This window comes from Gobius niger (genome assembly GCF_951799975.1).
Source record: "Gobius niger genome assembly, chromosome: 3".
NCBI lineage: Eukaryota > Metazoa > Chordata > Actinopteri > Gobiiformes > Gobiidae > Gobius > Gobius niger.
In genome coordinates, this window is record NC_136854.1 from 1,678,685 (window position 1) to 1,696,958 (window position 18,274).

General features: G+C 43.2%; 1 protein-coding gene across 1 annotated transcript in view; it reads left to right on the top strand.

Annotated features, from left to right (window-relative positions):
• Positions 1 to 18,274, top strand: part of LOC306960557 (NACHT, LRR and PYD domains-containing protein 3-like) — a gene marked incomplete at both ends in the record, with an annotated part of 243,675 nt that overhangs the window by 24,760 nt on the left and 200,641 nt on the right. The window lies entirely within an intron of this gene.

The following is an 18,274-nucleotide window of genomic DNA, read 5'->3' on the forward strand; positions in this document are numbered from 1 at the left end:
GGATCAGAGTCTCAGTTATACAGATGAGTTTCAGTCACATGACCTTTTCCTGACATTCCTTTCCCAGTTCATTGATGAAACAAAGTAAATCATTAGAGATGTTGGAAAATCTCCTTCAGATAAATAAATAAAATAACTAAACCGTATGAAGGGAAACTCTCTTGTCTTTGTCTTTTTCTAAATCCTTTTGTTCCAGAATCCTGAGTTCAACATCTGTCATTAAAAAAACACTCAATAAATGAATTAATAACATTGATTTAAATATGTGACTAATGCAAAATGGATTTATTATTTGCACATTTTAAAGCAGATGGAGAAATGTGAAAGTAAACAATAAACTTGTCACTTCAGTTGCCGCGTGGTTAATTTGTAAGTTACCAATTCCCTCGTAGTGTGGAGGGTCTCGTAGTCCCAGCCTCCGTTATGTGCAACTTCTACAGAGGGACAATAGAGAGCATCCTGACCAGCTCCATCACTGTGTGGTTCTTCTACAGAGGGACTATAGAGAGCATCCTGACCAGCTCCATCACTGTGAGGTTCTTCTACAGAGGGACTATAGAGAGCATCCTGACCAGCTCCATCACTGTGTGGTTCTTCTACAGAGGGACTATAGAGAGCATCCTGACCAGCTCCATCACACTCCCTCCTGCTGAAGGAGCCTCCAGTGCATCGTGAGAGCAGCAGAGAAGATCTGTGGAGCTCCTCTCCCCTCTATTAAGGAGATGTACTCGACCCGTCTCACCCGCAAAAGCCGTCAGAATCACCAGGGACTCTTTGCACCATCACACGGTCTCTTCAAGGTAACGCCTTCAGGGAGGAGACTGCAGAATCTACGGGTCAGTTCCAGTCGACTGAGGAGCAATTTCTTCCACAGGGCCATCGGGAAGCTGAACTCCCTGCCCTCCCTCATCCCAAAGCAAAACGTTTCTGTCAATTTCTATCCTGGAGAAGATAGATCGGCCGATATTGTAAAATCCACAAAAATCTCCCTGTATATCAGTTGATTGGCTTTCCCTGCTGATTGAACCGTCTCCATGGTTACGCATTCATTCCATCCACAAAACCTGAAACCCTAAACACCATTGATCCTGGTCACAAAGGCATCTTGCTGACCACCCATAGGCTACAGCCGCCGGGTCATTTAAGGGTTAAACATGCACTAGTGTCAGTTTGGTTGGACTAATTATACAAGGACTTTTTCATGACTGTTTTATTTGTTATGTTGTTTTTATTTGTTTAGGATGCACCAGAATGCAGGAAAATGAGCATGTTGTGTTTGTTGCTGCTGCTCTGCTGGCGTGCACATAAAGCCACTATCGCCAAAAATGCCTTTAAATTGGCTTGTAAGTGGCCCGCCCATCCTCCGTGAAAATAGCCAGAGTTCTTTGCCTGGCAGCATGTTGGATTTTCCAAATTTCCCCTTTTATTCACAAAAGCCACAGTTTTAGACTCGTACGGACTTATCCTAACCCTCTGTCACCGAAAGATGTTTTAATTTGGACGTTTTTGCCTCCAAATTCAGCTTTTTCTGGACTGTACAATCACAGGAAGTTCAGTTCGGCACTTTCCTGTCCGTCTCTCTGTGTGTTCCTCGTGCTATATGGGTCTCACCAAAATATTGCATACATCGAGGGTGCTTTGGGGCTGGAGCACCCTCTCGACAAATCTTTGGGCGGCCAGGGGAATTTACCCTAATTACAAAATGATGAAATATATTATTGCCCAAACTGTAAATCTGTTTTCTGCAAATACACCAGTGTGGTCTTTCATAATATTAATGATCTGTGTCTCTCACAGCCTGTACAGCTTCGTTGGTAGAGTGCTGGGTTCCCATCCATAAGATGACTGGATCGATTCCAACATTGACTCGGCACTTACTGGGAAGAACATGAATCACCGCCTATGGTGTGGGGGGGTGGTGGGTGCTGGGACCAAATTTCTGGGAATGTAGAGAAGCCTCGCTCTCATCGGACCCATGTTTGTCTGGACTTTCAGCTCTCAGTGATCACGTGGTCATCTCAGGTTTAAGCAGTTGCTAGTCCAAACACAGCCTTGACACTTTTCTAATGCTTTCTCCTTTTAGATGGGCCGCTGCACACTTCATCCGAGCTTAAAACACATGACCGTAGGTAACATATTTGTCAGTTCGGCTGTCACATACCCTATACCTGTGTCCTGTTATAGATAGAGCGTTGGGTTCCCAACCATGAGACGTCTGGATCAATTCTGACCTTGCCTCTGTTTTTTTTTTGTTTTTTTTAAGTCGGCGCCTACTCGGAAGAACATGCATCGGCAAACCATGGTCCCACCCTCATGAAAAACAGGGAAAGAACGCTTTCACAATATGCAGAACTAAAGAAAAAGAAATGGGGAGATAGTAGGGAAACAATTGAGGCAAACACTGGGGACAATGTCGAAAACGAAAAAATGTATGAGGGCGACATGACCTGAAATTACCTGCACCTTGTTTATCGTTTTGTTTAATGCTTAGTTTACTTTTGGGTATTTGTATTAGGTTATTTGGTCGTACACCAGCGTTTGTTATGTTTGCTTTTAATGTTTTAGTGCTTGGTGTATGGGGGACAGACACAGTCTTTATTTATTCTGGTATTTGTATTAAGTTATTTGGACGCACACCAGTGTTTGTTTTGTTAGCTTTTGATATTTTAGTCTTTGGTTTACGGAGGAAAGACACAGTCTTCATTTGTTCTGGAGAATCTACACACTTGATTTGTGACAATCCGGGAGCAGGGTTGGTGGTTGCAGAGGAGCGTTCTTTTTTGTTTCAACTGGGCCACACTCAGTAGAGGTCAGATATATAACTATGCATTTTAATTAAATATGCTGAAAGTAAAACACAGCCTTAATCACAGCTTTCTATTGACGGATTTTCATTTATTTTATACATATACTAGCTGAGACCCAGCCTTTGGCCGGGCCTCGCTAGTCTCCACATTTGATATTCTGAGATTATGAGTGATTACAAAGAAATGTCCAACCCGTCACACAGTTCAGCTGTAGACCAGTGGTTCCCAACCCATTCCAAAAACTGTGGCCACTACAAATGTGTAAAATAATGAATGCTAAAAATAATGTCAAACAAACTGCAATTGGAGTGTTTGATGCACCCGTGCTCCTTTCTTATAAACTACATCGACAATATTTTCGCTAAACTCAGGGAATAGAATTCAAGAGACAGTGGAATAATTATGGATAAATATTAGGGGTTCAGCTCTAACGGTTTGGTTCACGGTGCAGGACCCGAGGTTTGGTGCATCACGGTAGTGTACAATAAAAAAAATAATGAGTAGGTTTTGAACTGAAATAGCCTAATGATCGTTGTTAGACAGTATTTATAACCTTACAATAAAATTGGCAATGCGTTCAAAGCTGCTTTAGAATAAAATGTACCTCTGGGCTCACAATACGTGAAAGCAAAATAGAAAACAAATGGTACAGCAGCAAAGTAAAAAAAAAGAAAAAAAACTACGCAGTGCAGGCCATGCGCTCGTTAAGTAGTAGTTTCATTTTCGCTTTTACGCACACGGAGGATAAATCAGTCGGAGCAGCGCGTTTGATTAGAGGCTCGTGTTTGAGCAGGTTTTGGGCAATGTTTAGCGTGTACTGTTTTTTCGGAGACAAAGCTTTGGAGACGTATATGGGCAGGATTGGATGTTACGCATTTGTCTGCGTCTCTAACATTTCGCAGCCCTGGATGTAAAATGAACCACAGCCTCGGTCACTGCAGGAGAGACTTAAACAAAGACACGCAGATGTATTTTGGAGGATGTAACTGTACCTGTGCGGAACGTCTGCAGGTTAGCGATGAGTGACAATGACACACATCGCTCTGGTTGGATGCGCGCGCACGCACACACACACACGTGCACACGCACACACGCGCGCGCACACACACACATACGCACACACCGCCCTGTTTGGATGCGCGCACACGCACGGCAGCACCAACCACGCACACACTCAGTACTGTCGCCAGGCTTCCTGGTGTTCCCAAACGGTCTCCCATCCCAGTCCTAACCAGGCCCGTCCCTGCTTAGCTTCAAAGTCGGTATGGGAAATAAACATGGCGGCGCCCAGGCGCCAGACCATTGAGATAGCGTTTTCTATAATAGATTCAATAAAAAACAAAAAACAACACTTGACAGACCAAAGTGCTTTACATTAAAACACAAGGAAAAAACATTCTGTATAAAATGACATCGAAGACATTTGAAGATTCAAAGATTCTAAAGATTTTATTGTCATTTCTCTCAAGTCCTTGTTGTGTGTGTGTGTGTGTGTGTGTTCTTGTACTCACTGCATTATGAGGACCAGTTTGAGCGTTTAACCAACAGAGTGAGGACATTTTTGTAAAGTGAGGACATTTTAGGTGGTCCTCACATATTTGAAGAACTGTTTGAGGGTCAAGATGTGGTTTTAGGGTTAGGGTTAGACTTGGGTTTAGATTAAGGTTAGGGTTAGGTGCTTAAGGTTGGGGTTCAGGTCTGGGTAATACATTATGTCTATAAGCGTTCTCACAAAGATAGAAGTACAAGATTGTGTGTGTGTGTGGGGAGGGGTTCAGCTTCCTGATGTCCTGGTGAAGGCCATACCGCCTTTGCTCGGCCCAATCCCGTCAGATCTTGGAACCTAAGCAGGAAGGGCCTGGTCGGTACTTGGATCTGAGACCGTTTGGGAACACCAGGAAGCCATGGTGAATGTGGTGAGTGAGTGAGTGAGTGAGTGAGTGAGTGGTGGTCGGAGGGGCAAATGGCACAGACTGGTTGCCTCCCAAAGCACACGGGGTTAAAGTGAGTTAAAGTGATATTTTTATAGACTGAAGAAGCCTTTGTGCACTCATTTGGAGAGCTGGGAAGTAGACACAATAGCCAGCGGCGCGTCAGCCATAGCCATCGGTCACACATCTCTGTGGCTTCTAAACTGGCCACTAAAATCACTAAACTAATCCTAAAACTACACAAACACCAAAGTAAAGCAGCATAAACAGAAAGAACAGCTAAAATGGAACAGCACCACCTTGTTAGATTCCATTAGTTTTAATCAGTCTGAATTGGTTTTAGCTTCATGGTTAATTTATCTCTGCCTCTGCCTCTGCCCTGCCTCTTACTCTGCCCCTGCCTCTGCCCTGTCCCTGCCCTGTCCCTGCCCTGTCCCTGCCTCTTACTCTGCCTCTGCCTCTGCCCTGCCTCTGCCCTGTCCCTGCCCTGCCTCTGCCTCTTACTCTGCTCAGCCTCTGCTATGCTGCTGCTCTGTTTGAAGCAAAGCAGAAGCAGAGAGGGAGAGGGGGAGAGAGAGGAGAGGAGAGGAGAGGAGAGGAGAGGAGAGGAGAGGAGAGGGGGAGAGAAGAAGTTGTTGGCTCTGGTCATCGTCTGCCTGGGTCTCCGGGTGCAGCCTGGAGGTCCAGGAGGTTCATGTCTGGACCGTGGAGGCCCCCTGCTCCCTCTTGTGAAGGAGGCGTTTCTCCTAAACGCTGCTCCTCTCTGGAGGAGCGTTCAGCGGCCTCCTCCATTACGACAGCTTGTCCTGGAAGAGTGACCTGTTTCTGGAGACCGTTCTCCATAGGCAGATCCTCCTCTGGGACGATGAAGCCCATGTTTAAGAGCAGCGCTGTAGACGCTTTCCTCTTGGCTTCTTTCTTTGTGAAGGCGGTTCCTGTTCCAGTAAACTGGTTCAGCGACACCTGGATGGTGAACAAACAGTTGTTCTTCACAATTTTCTCCTCCAGCGTGCGATACACGGCGTATTTCTCTCTGCGGAGCATCTGTAGCTCCGACAGGCGAGAGCTCGGATCTTTCCCCAAGCCAAAGTCCGGCCCGATGTGGACGCAGGACGGCTCGTCCTTCCTGGAGGCTGATGGAGCAGTGTTCTGGGGCAGGATCTGCAGTGACCTGTCCCCTGGTGCTGAAGTTATGTCCAGCAGGTCTTTTTCTGGGACTTCGTAGCCCATTTTCTGTAGCAGAGCAGTGGACGCTCTTCTCTTTGCCTCCTTCTTGGTCTGGGCAGTTCCCACAGCGCAGAACTGGTTTAAGGAGGCTTCGATGGAGAAAAGCCAGTTGACTCCATGGATTGTGTGCGGGAGCTGCCTGTACCGAGCGTACGGCTGTTTGAGAACCATCTGCAGCTCTGACAGACGTGACGAAGGGTCTTTACCCAAACCAAAGTCAGGGCGGACGGGGGACGCAGCGTGGGCCGTGCAGTCGGTGATCGGTGCAGGGCTTTCCATCTTCTGCCAGTTAAAGCTGCTTTTGTTCATGTAGACGTGTGAATAAAGCAGAAAGAGCTAAGAACAAACAATGTCTTTAGCTCAGAGGGCGATTTCGATTCTCGTGTCTCGGGGAAAGCAGTCGTTTCGTCGAGGAACTGGTTCGAAGTGAGAGATGTTCTGGCTGGCTTGACTTAGCAAACTGTCCTGAGTGGAATGATGTCATCTGTGATCATGTGATGCTCGGAATGACGACCTCCACGTTGCTCGTGGCAACGCTGCCGGAATCCAGGAAGTAGGATCTGTGCACGGAATGTTCCAGACAACTTCCTGTTTGCTCTAGTGAGATGAATAAATAAAGTCTCTTTCAAAGTTTTCAGTGGAGATATCCTGCGTAACTGTGGTTTGAACATCTGCTTTTGCACATGAAAACAAAAAGGAGATCTTATGTATGAGTTGAAATTTACCATACAGATGTTTTCAGCTTTGGTCCAAATTTAGAACAAAGCCTTTTTAGTAATCATCAATGAATGTTCAGACATTTAGAGGTTTCTGTTAAAATACAAATTAGCATCTAAACGTGTCGTCTGAGCTAAATGCTAACTCAAATCCAGTCAAATTTTTGCTTTTTGTGGGTCAAATTAAACTCTTTGGAACCGATATGTCACAAAATAAAACCACACATTTAAACCTGGCTCTGTCCATTATTTAGATTTCGATTTCTCTCATGTTTTTGTAGTAATTTACAGCCGAAGAGATTCATTCATAAATCAGTGTTTTCAGGACAAAATCTGAAAAAAGTGAGATCAAAGCAACATCTTACAGTGAAATGTTGGTCTATTTTTACGTTCAGAGAGAAAACTCTTATCGAATCTCAAACCTGAGCTCATGAAAAATCATCTGCAGCGTCTCCACATCTTCTGCTCTCAACTTTTGCTGCACTTTTTTTTATTTTTATTTTTTTTATTAAGGCGAGACACGGCAGGTGAAAGTATTGTTTTTTCACGCAGTGGTGGAAGTGGAGATTTGTATCTATTTTCCTCCCTTTACATCTTAGTTTTCATGTCAGATATAAAAATGATGATGTTTATTTTATGATGTTTTGTCTGCGAGGTGGGGGCGACCCGGAAGTAGAAAGGGCGTCTTTCCCGCGGGTTTTCATTCATAAATATTGACAGATTTGACATCCACGTGTCCTGCTAAGGGGCCCCGTGATGACGCTTTCACCCAAATATGGTGTTTTTCCTCCTACGAGACGCTGGTGCGGAAAAGTGGAAGAACGGGCCGAGCATGAGCAGTCGCTACAAAACTTCAGGGCTGGTTTTCTCTGAATGAGAGAAGCCGCACTCGGGCAGAGCCTGAGCCCTTATAGAAGCTCCCACAGACTCCAAACTTTACAGTCTGAGACACAACAAGATTTTGAAGTTTTTTTCAGAGGGATTTTTTAATATCTAATTCCTAGCCTGATTTATTCAGCTTTGAAACCAAAAAAAAAGGCGGAATTTGAGTTTTTACAGATGTTTTCACTGATGATTAGTTTATTGAAAAAGTAAACAAAATATCCAAAATCCCTCTGAAAAAATCTTAGTCACTAATATGTCAATAAAATAAAACCATAACATTTAATCTGGCTCAATTCATTATTTTTGATTCGTTGCCCAAAATATAGGCAATTTTGGCCATTTTAATGCTCAAAATGCCTTATTTTTATGTGAAAACATAACATGACAGAAAAAGTGCAACACATTTTTTCCTCATATTTATATCTGTGATGTTCAGCAAAAGTTTCACATTGACATCTCTACATTTATGTTTTTTTCCCTACTCACCTGCAGTGTCTCGCCTTAATATACTTAATAATACAGGGGGGGTAGGCTCTCACTCACTTATAATCCCATTCTAGATTTTACTAAACAAAGCTGGCTCTCAGCTCACAGCCTTGTGAAAACTGACCCAACATTAACAGCGGGTTCTTCTGTGTGGCTGAATTCCAAAATTAAAATTGGCAAGAAACCAATTCTATGGCTACAATGGGCTGAGGCAGGAATTCTCCACATAGGAGATCTGGTTAAGGATGGATGCATAGTTGAACTTGAGCACTTGAAAGAGCATTATAAAATACCAAAACAAGACTTCTGGAAATACTTACAACTAAGGCACTGTCTCTATTCTGCTTTTAAATCCAGTCCCCAAAATGTTACAGATATTCAAAAACTATTTAAAACATCTTGTCTGATAAAAGGTGGTCCATCAGCTTTCTATAACCTAATAAGGAAAGCTAATGCCCCTAACCTCCACGGCCTAAAAACGGCCTGGGAGAAGGACATAGGAGAAGATATCGAACTGGAGAAATGGCAAAGAATTATCTTTAACTGTTTCAAAGTATCACGTGAGGTTCAATCTCAATTAATAAATTATAAAATCTTAAACCGATGCTACTGGACGCCAAGCAGAATGGCTAGACTGAAACTTATAAATGATGCCAATTGTTGGCGTTGCAATCAAACTACTGGTACAATGATACATATGCTGTATGAATGTGACAAAGTTAAGGTTTTTTGGGACAAATTAATTGCATTTCTAAACAAACTGTTCAACCTTGCATGGCACAAGAATCCCGGACTTTGCATGTTGGGTATTATCCAGGAGGATGGACTATCTTATGAACAAACTCTATGGTGCAAACTAGCTCTACTAACAGGATGTCGCATAATAACTCAAGATTGGAAATCCAGCCACAACTCGTCCTTCGAAAAGGGGTTCGGTCTGATGGCAAAAATCGCAAGCTATGAAAGGATGACTTAGACTCAAACAAAGACAGGACATTTTCATTATTGCATGGACACCCTTTCTGGACCTTGTCGGGAGAATCTGAGGATATACTCCACACATATATATATATATATATATATATATATATATATATTTTTTTTTTAATTATTACTGTTACTATTATTTCCTTATTTGGTATTTTTTGAAGTTTCTGTGTTTTTTGTATCTTTTTTTTGTTTTTGTTTTTTTTTGTGTATTTTTCACTCTTTGCCCAATGTATGTGTGTAACCGAGGTAGCGATCTGTGAAGCAATCAGCCAGCCTCCTGATGCATGATTATGTAACAAGCTGTGATTTGTTGGTGGATTTTTTATTTTTTTATATTTTTTATTTTTTATTTATTTATTTTTTTAATGAATTTTCTACTTATTTATTTACATATTTTTTCCTCGATGCCAGTGAACTGGCAATGCTCGGTCTCCGGTGCCGATGCCGAACAGAATTTGATTTATTTATTCTTTCTCCGATGCTTAATCTAAGTGAGCAGTTATTAATTTAGGGAAAGGGAAGGGAGAAAGAACAAAAAAAAAGAAAACAATTTTTTTTTTTCACATTTCCTAAATTTTTCCAATGTTTCCCAAACCCACCACAGTAAATTTACTTATTTACATACATATGTTTGAAAACTAGGCCTTTCAGATTGTCATTGTTATTGTTTATGGTTTTTAAAAAATATTTTTTTGATTAAAAAAAAAATATATATATATATTATTATTATTATTTCTTAATCTGTCTATATAGTGTTGTTGTGTTATAGTTGTTTTAATTTAAGTTTTCTGGGTTTTGTCTGGGTTTTGAGACGTGTGGCATGGGGGAGGGGGGTGGAGGGCGAACAGGGTGAAGGGAACGGGTGAAAAAGGAAAAAACAAAACAAAAAAAACAAAGACATGTTGTGTGTATGACTTGTAACATAAATATTTCTTCCTGACGAGCACAAAAAACAATAAAAAATAAAAATAAAAAAAATAATACAGAGGGGTTTAGGTTTTAGTTTTTTTAGGATTTTATTTGAGCAATTTACATTCATTTTTCTTTCAAGATTCATAACAGTGCAATTGTAGATGCTCAAATGGAGTAGGCTGGAACAATAAAGCTTACATTTGCCTTCCCCATATTCAATTCAATATACATTAATGTAACATCATGGATTATTATTGTATAACTTGAAGACTGTGATTATCTCTATCAATCCACAGACCGCGGTTTATCCTCAAATCAATCGACGCCGCCCAAGAGGTGACTTCCTGTTTCGATCCAGCACACCAAAATAAAAGCACCGTCTTATTCATGAGTTCAGCAAAACACTGAAAATGTGTGTATTTAATTATATTCTTGTGATGTTGTTGTTGGTTTATTCCCCCAGTTTTCCCCACAGGAACCTAAAGTGTGTATGACAAACACATTAACACATATATAACACAAATACATTCAAGACTTTGCTTCCTTTAGTTTGCCTTTTTGTGGCGATGTTCGTTGATTCACTTTCTTATTGGACACTGACCGTTTTAAACTGTTGCCGTGCCGACCATGCTACATCGATGGGAAATGAGTGAGTCAATTAAATGTAACCTCTTAAAACCCGCCTTCTTTTCATTTTCTCCAGTTCAGCTTTACCCAGGTTACACAGGCCAGTGTTACGCCTCATTTGAAAGCTAAGACCTACAAAACTCATCTCGTGTTGACAGATTAGACGAGTTATTATTGTGTTTCCTTTTGTGTTTCCTCTTTGAGAGCCTAATGAAGGTGGGAAAACCGCTAGACTAAAGCAGAGTTCATGTTCGGCAGCGTCTGTGCTCGAGGCGGGATTCAAACCCTTGGCCTTCCGATCATGAGACTTCCCGCTCTGCCCACTGCACCACTGACGCCTTTGTTCACTCAAAGAGCTTTCCAGCAAAGATCCGCTCACCCATTCACACACTCACTCATACACCAATGTACGCAGACACTGGGGGCAAGGCCGGTGAAGTGTCTTGCCCGAGGACACACCGACAGTGTGCCCCTGCAGGATTCGAACCGCTGGTCACAGGATGACCCGCTCTACTCTCTGTGCCACTGTCAGACTGAAGCAGAGCTCATGTTTGGCAGTGTCTGTGCTGGAAAAGGCGTCTGAAATCAGTCTGTGTGCATGAAGGAAGATGAACCAATGAGCTCACAGCAGCGGCCTCAAGACCCGCCCCCTGATTTGCAGACATTAAGAGAAATACAGAAAGAAATACAGAAAGAAATACATTAATACAAAATAAATTAATACAGGAAAGAATTTATACAAAAATCCATCCATCCATTTTCTTCCGCTTTATCCGGGGCCGGGTCGCGGGGGCAGCAGTCTCAGCAGAGATGCCCAGACTTCCCGATCCACACACACCTCTTCCAGCTGTTCTTGGGGGACCCCGAGGCGACACCAGGCCAGCTCGGAGACATAGTCCCGCCACTGTGTCCTGGGTCTTCCACGAGGTCTTGTCTCACTAGGACATGCCTGGAACACCTCCCGTGGGAGGCGACCAGGAGGTATCCGGAACAGATGCCCGAGCCACCTCAGCTGCTCCTTTCCACGTGAATGAGCAGCGACTCTACTCCGAGCTCCTCCCGGGTAACTGAGCTCCTCACCCGATCTTGGATGGTGCGCCCAGCCACTCTGCGAAGGAAACTCATTTCGGCCGCTTGTATTCGCGATCTTGTCCTTTCGGTCACGACCCAAATCTCATAACCATAGGTGAGGGCGGGAACGTAGATCGATCGGTAAATCGAGAGCTTTGCCCCGACTCAGCTCCCTCTTCACCACGACAGACCGATACAGCGACCGCATCACTGCTGACGCCGCACCGATCCGTCTGTCCATCTCACGCCCCATCCGTCCCTCACTCGTGAACAAGACCCCGAGATACTTGAACTCCTCCACTTGAGGTAAGGACTCCCCACCGACCTGTAGAGGGGAAGGAGAACCATGGCCTCAGATGTGGAGGTGCTGATCCTCATCCCGGCCGCTACACACTCGGCTGCAAACTGACAAAAATGAATAAATAAATAAATAAATGCACTTATAATAAATGCATGCATTTCTTTGCACATTTGATCTTATTTATAGATATATTTATTGTTTTGGCAGCCACGGTCCTCCATAATTCTAGTCTCGTGTGAATCGACGAGGAATTTAGACGTGATTTCCTGCATTCTGGAGCATTTTAGAAGATAAAGTGTTGCTCCTGTTGAGGCTGTGAGAAACTTTGTCCAGCTGGATTCATTTAGAAAACGAAACATATCCTCGAGGTTGAACAATATAGAAACTTAGATGAGACCTGTTTCAAAACAAAGTTATTAAAAACTACAGTTCTGTGTTGATTAGCTTGAAGCTAAAATAGTGAAATGACTTAAAAATGTACATTTCAGTGTTACAGTGGATATAAAAACAGCCTGGATATCTGCAGTGGATGTTCCCACACAGGGACAGTTTTTGTACAACGACGAATCATTTTGTTCTGTGCAAAGTGTCAATGTTGAGTGAATGTTTTGTTTACCCAAAACCAGTTTATGGATCATGAAATTTAAGTTGTATAATTGAAATAAAATTGTGTGTAGACTGTTTTTTTAGTGGCTCCTTATGGTCCTGGATCCTTGGTGTTCCTTCCATCGACGCTGGATTCCTCTCTGTTCGCCCTGGTGTCTTGTTCCCTGGTGCCTGGTTCTCTGGTGCCTGGTTCCCTGGTGCCTGGTTCCTTGGTTCCTTGTGCCTGGTTCTCTGGTGCCTGGTTGGCTCCTGCAGGTGGTGGGTCCACAGAAGGACGGCCTCATGGTTCTCACCTGTTGGTCTCTCATAAGGGGATCTATGGTCTGTATGTTGATTATCTTTTAGATCCTTATTATATTGATCTACTTTGTTATTATAGTTGCATAACAGTATCTTCAAAGTATTTTTTTTAATTTACATTTACTACAAAACCAAAGTGATTTTAAAGAAACGCTGCTCTTGGTTTGGCTGCAGCTCAGGCTGACGTCAGCAGAAGCGAGTCTCGACATGTGACTGAGCCACTTCCTGCTACACTTTTCAGGAAGTGCTTTGCCCTGTTCCTGATCAGAGGTACGTACTTTATCTCCTACGATTACCAACATTAACTTTACAAAGACTCAAAACACCAGTGACTGTATCAGACTCGTATGTGTAATAACCTGTTCACTGACAATGGCAATAAAAACATTGTGATTCTGAAAGAGCAGGCGAGGGTTCAGTGAAGCAGAAACAAATATGTCAGATATAGACGGGGCGTGCGGGACTTTGGAGAAGTGTGACATATCTGTGGGGGGGTTAGTGTGACATATCTGTGGGGGGTTAGTTGTGACATATCTGTGGGGGGGTTAGTTGTGACATATCTGTGGGGGGTTAGTTGTGACATATCTGTGGGGGGTTAGTTGTGACATATCTGTGGGGGGGTTAGTTGTGACATATCTGTGGGGGGTTAGTTGTGACATATCTGTGGGGGGTTAGTTGTGACATATCTGTGGGGGGGTTAGTTGTGACATATCTGTGGGGGGTTAGCTGTGACATATCTGTGGGGGGGTTAGTTGTGACATATCTGTGGGGGGTTAGTGTGACATATCTGTGGGGGGTTAGTTGTGACATATCTGTGGGGGGTTAGTTGTGATATATCTGTGGGGGGTTAGTTGTGATATATCTGTGGGGGGTTAGTTGTGACATATCTGTGGAGGGGTTAGTGTGACATATCTGTGGGGGGGTTAGTGTGACATATCTGTGGAGGGGTTAGTTGTGACATATCTGTGGAGGGTTAGTTGTGACATATCTGTGGGGGGTTAGTTGTGACATATCTGTGGGGGGGTTAGTTGTGACATATCTGTGGGGGGTTAGTTGTGACATATCTGTGGGGGGTTAGTTGTGATATATCTGTGGGGGGTTAGTTGTGATATATCTGTGGGGGGTTAGCTGTGACATATCTGTGGGGGGGTTAGCTGTGACATATCTGTGGGGGGGTTAGTTGTGACATATCTGTGGTGGGTTAGTGTGACATATCTGTGGGGGGTTAGTTGTGACATATCTGTGGGGGGTTAGCTGTGACATATCTGTGGGGGGGTTAGTTGTGATATATCTGTGGGGGGTTAGTTGTGATATATCTGTGGGGGGTTAGTTGTGACATATCTGTGGAGGGGTTAGTGTGACATATCTGTGGGGGGTTAGTTGTGACATATCTGTGGAGGGGTTAGTGTGACATATCTGTGGAGGGGTTAGTGTGACATATCTGTGGGGGGGTTAGTGTGACATATCTGTGGGGGGTTAGCTGTGACATATCTGTGGGGGGATTAGCTGTGACATATCTGTGGGGGGGTTAGCTGTGACATATCTGTGGGGGGTGTAGAGGTCTACAAGTGCGAGCAGTCGAGTAGTTCACTGCTCTACAATGCGTGGATTTGACTGAAACCACCAGACATAAAGGTAAAGCACGTGGGTAAATGTTTCCTGTTCAGTTTGGAAATACAGATGCTTTGAAAACAGGAACACAAAGCTTAACCCCTTAACTCCCACCTGAACCGAGCACATTTTATCCAGTTTGGCTTTACCCCAATCCAAAAGCTTCTGGAAAAAAGGTGGGAAAATAGAGACAGAACAAAAGAACAAAAAAGTGAGAAAAAAGGACAAATAAATGACAAAAAAAGGACAAAAAAAAAGAACAAAAAAGTGACGAAAAAAAGGACAAAAAAGTGACGAAAAAAGGACAAAAAAGTGACGAAAAAAAGGACAAAAAAGTGAGAAAACTTTGACAAATAAATGACAAAAAATAACAAAAAATGATTTTAAAAAAATAACAATAAATGACAAAAAATGACAACAAATAAAAAATGACAAAAAAACAAAAAATGATTAAAAAAAAACAAAAAATTACAAAAAAAACAAAAAATCACACAAAAAAATCACAAAAATGTGAAAAAAAAGACAAAAAAATAACAAAAAATGATTTAATTTTTTTTTTTTTAAATTACAGAAAAACAACACTTGACGGACCAAAGTGCTTTACATTAAAACACAAGGAAAAAACATTATGTATAAAATGACATCGAAGACATTTGAAGATTCAAAGATTCTAAAGATTTTATTGTCATTTCTCTCAAGTCCTTGGTGTGTGTGTGTGTTCTTGTACTCACTGCATTATGAGGACCAGTTTGAGCGTTTAACCAACAGAGTGAGGACATTTTTGTAAAGTGAGGTGAGTGAGGTTAGTTTTTCAGATGAATAAACCCCTGGGCATAAAACGGCGTCAGAATGGCCAAAACTGCTAGCTGCGAGTTAGCAACGTTAGACGCTGCAGCACTAACAACATTAAGCTCTGGTTAAATCCAGCTCAGACTCTGGTTTAGAGAGCGCAGTCTGTAATAAAGTCAGCTCTATGTGGATTATTGGATTTACACTTTACAATTCTCCAGTTTGTTGCTTCTTCTCTCTTCAGCTGAGAGCTGCGCCTCGTAGCTGCGCCTCGTAGCTGCGCTGGGCGCACGTTAAATGTTATCGGTTCCTGGTATCGGGACCTCATGAATGAGTACGAGTATGAGTACAAGCATGTGGTATCGGCCCGATACCCGATACTGGTATCGGTATCGCCTCCCATGTCGGACTTGTTTAAATCAAAGACTCACAGGTGCCAGGACACAGGCCTCCTCTAGGGGGGGCTCTTTTGTATCATGCGAGAGCAGATATTTGGAAATAGCCAAAGCAAACACTGGAGATAGAAATGGTCTTAAAGACAAGGCATTTATTGCTGTTGTTCCGAGTTACAAAGAAGTAAAACCATCTAATGACTTCCGAAAGAGAGAAGTGAAGTCCAGACCTCCGCTGACAGTCCCTTTTATCCTCGTCTTGCTCCTCTGCACAGAGAGGATGACACTGCCTATCTGTGAATCAGCTGTTTGTGTCTATGTGTTTGTGTATTATCTGTACATCACATTATGTACAGAATGATTATGGTGTCACCATTGTGTATCAGCTCATCTCACTGACATGGTCTTCATGTTCTGTAGCGTGTGAGCAAAGCGTGTGAGTCAGACGTTTGTTCAGATTTCCTTACAATCCTTACATCTTTACAATCCCTGGTCCGTTTCAGCTTCAGCCTCAGTGTCAGAACTGGACACACAATGGAGGAGCCAGAGGTCAGAGAGGACGAAGCCGTTCCCTCTAAAGCCACTGACCGGCCTGAAGCTCAGAGGTGAGATCCACCACTGTCCTCCATGTCAGAGTCAGCTCCAACACTCACTGTGTTTCCACTTTAAAACACATTTAGAAGTTTGGCATAAGTAACAAGTGACAAGCTCAGTCACAGACTCATGGATGTGGGAGTGAGGGAGTGAGGGTGGATGCGGGTGGAAAGTGTGTGGGTATGAGAGGGTGGGTGGGTGCGGGTGGAAAGTGTGTGGGTATGGGAATGTGGGTGGGTGTGGGTGGAAAGTGTGTGGGTATGGGAGGGCAGGTGGGTGCGGGTGGAAAGTGTGTGGGTATGGGAGGGAGGGTGGAAAGTGTGTGGGTATGGGAATGTGGGTGGAAAGTGTGTGGGTATGAGAGGGCGGGTGGAAAGTGTGTGGGTATGAGAGGGCGGGTGGAAAGTGTGTGGGTATGGGAGGGCAGGTGGGTGCGGGTGGAAAGTGTGTGGGTATGGGAGTGGGTGTGGGTGGAAAGTGTGTGGGTATGAGAGGGCGGGTGGAAAGTGTGTGGGTATGTGAAGGCGGGTGGAAAGTGTGGGTATGTGAAGGCGGGTGGAAAGTGTGTGAGTATGGGAATGTGGGTGGGTGTGAGTGGAAAGTGTGTGGGTATGGGAATGTGGGTGGGTGTGGGTGGAAAGTGTGTGGGTATGAGAGGGCGGGTGGAAAGTGTGTGGGTATGTGAAGGCGGGTGGAAAGTGTGTGGGTATGGGAATGTGGGTGGGTGTGGGTGGAAAGTGTGTGGGTATGGGAGGGCGGGTAGGTGCGGGTGGAAAGTGTGTGGGTATGGGAATGTGGGTGGGTGCGGGTGGAAAGTGTGTGGGTTTTAGAGAGCGGGTGGTTGTGGGTGGAAAGTGTGTGGGTATGGGAATGTGGGTGGGTGCGGGTGGAAAGTGTGTGGGTTTTAGAGGGTATAGGACTGTGTGAGTGAGTTCAGGGGTGAATGTGCAGAATAACTGATCGATGCTCTGCAGAGTGAGTGATGTGTGGTGTAGCCGGGCCTGGTCTGGTTGGGGACAGAGGATGGAAATTAGCTTGAGCTATAATCCTGCATTTTAAGTATACTGTACTTTGTGTAAATGCATTGTCCCTTTCAAATACAAAAAAATACAAATACAAAATGTAATCTGCTCTGTTGCACTGTGTGGTGTGTCCACACTTAGAGCCGCTACTATCACTTTATCACCTTATATCACTTTATCACTTTATCACTTTATACACCTACACATCTGTAAATATAATCTCACTGTTGGTCCATGTCAATTATTATCATCTTACAACATTTTACTTTTTTAATTTATCTTGTTTATTTTAATATTCTTTATGCATGTCCCCTATATTCTCATAGTTTAAAGTTTGATATCTTATTTTTATCTAAATTCTTGTTCATGTTGCACATCTGCACCAAGAACATTTCTAGTTTGTGAACCTGTTCTCAGGTTTGTGAACCTGTTCTCAAACAATGGCAATAAAAACATTTCTGATTCTGATGGACACAGGGAAATATGCATTTAAAGCCTTAATCTGCACAGGTTTATCTGCAGCTTGAGGTTGTTTTTGTGAGTCAGCGTTTTTGTGCATTTTGGAAGATGGACGGAAACATCACATTTCACATAGCAAATAAAAAACACTATTGTGGGTGGATCTGACCTTTGGATTGGAGAGGACAGAAGAGAAGAAGAAGAAGAATCAATCAGTGGCAGGTCTAGTCCAAAAATGCACATTCCAGATGTGCAGGAGCTCAGACATCACTGTCTTTGCCGCTGAGTTCATTCTAACAGAACTCTGTGACTAATGCACTGTTATTTTATTGGTGTTTGTAGGATTTTAAATTGCACTGCTCTGATTTTCTGTAGCACTTTGAGATTTGTGTTCAAAATTAAAATGATTATTAGAGTTTGTCCAAAGCTCAATAAGAAAACATAGAAAACATACTCAGGGATAGTTTTTGTTTGTCCAGCATTTACAAAGCGGTTGAGTTGGTTAAATACTTTGGTGTAGCACTAACATGTGTCGCCTAAATTAACAT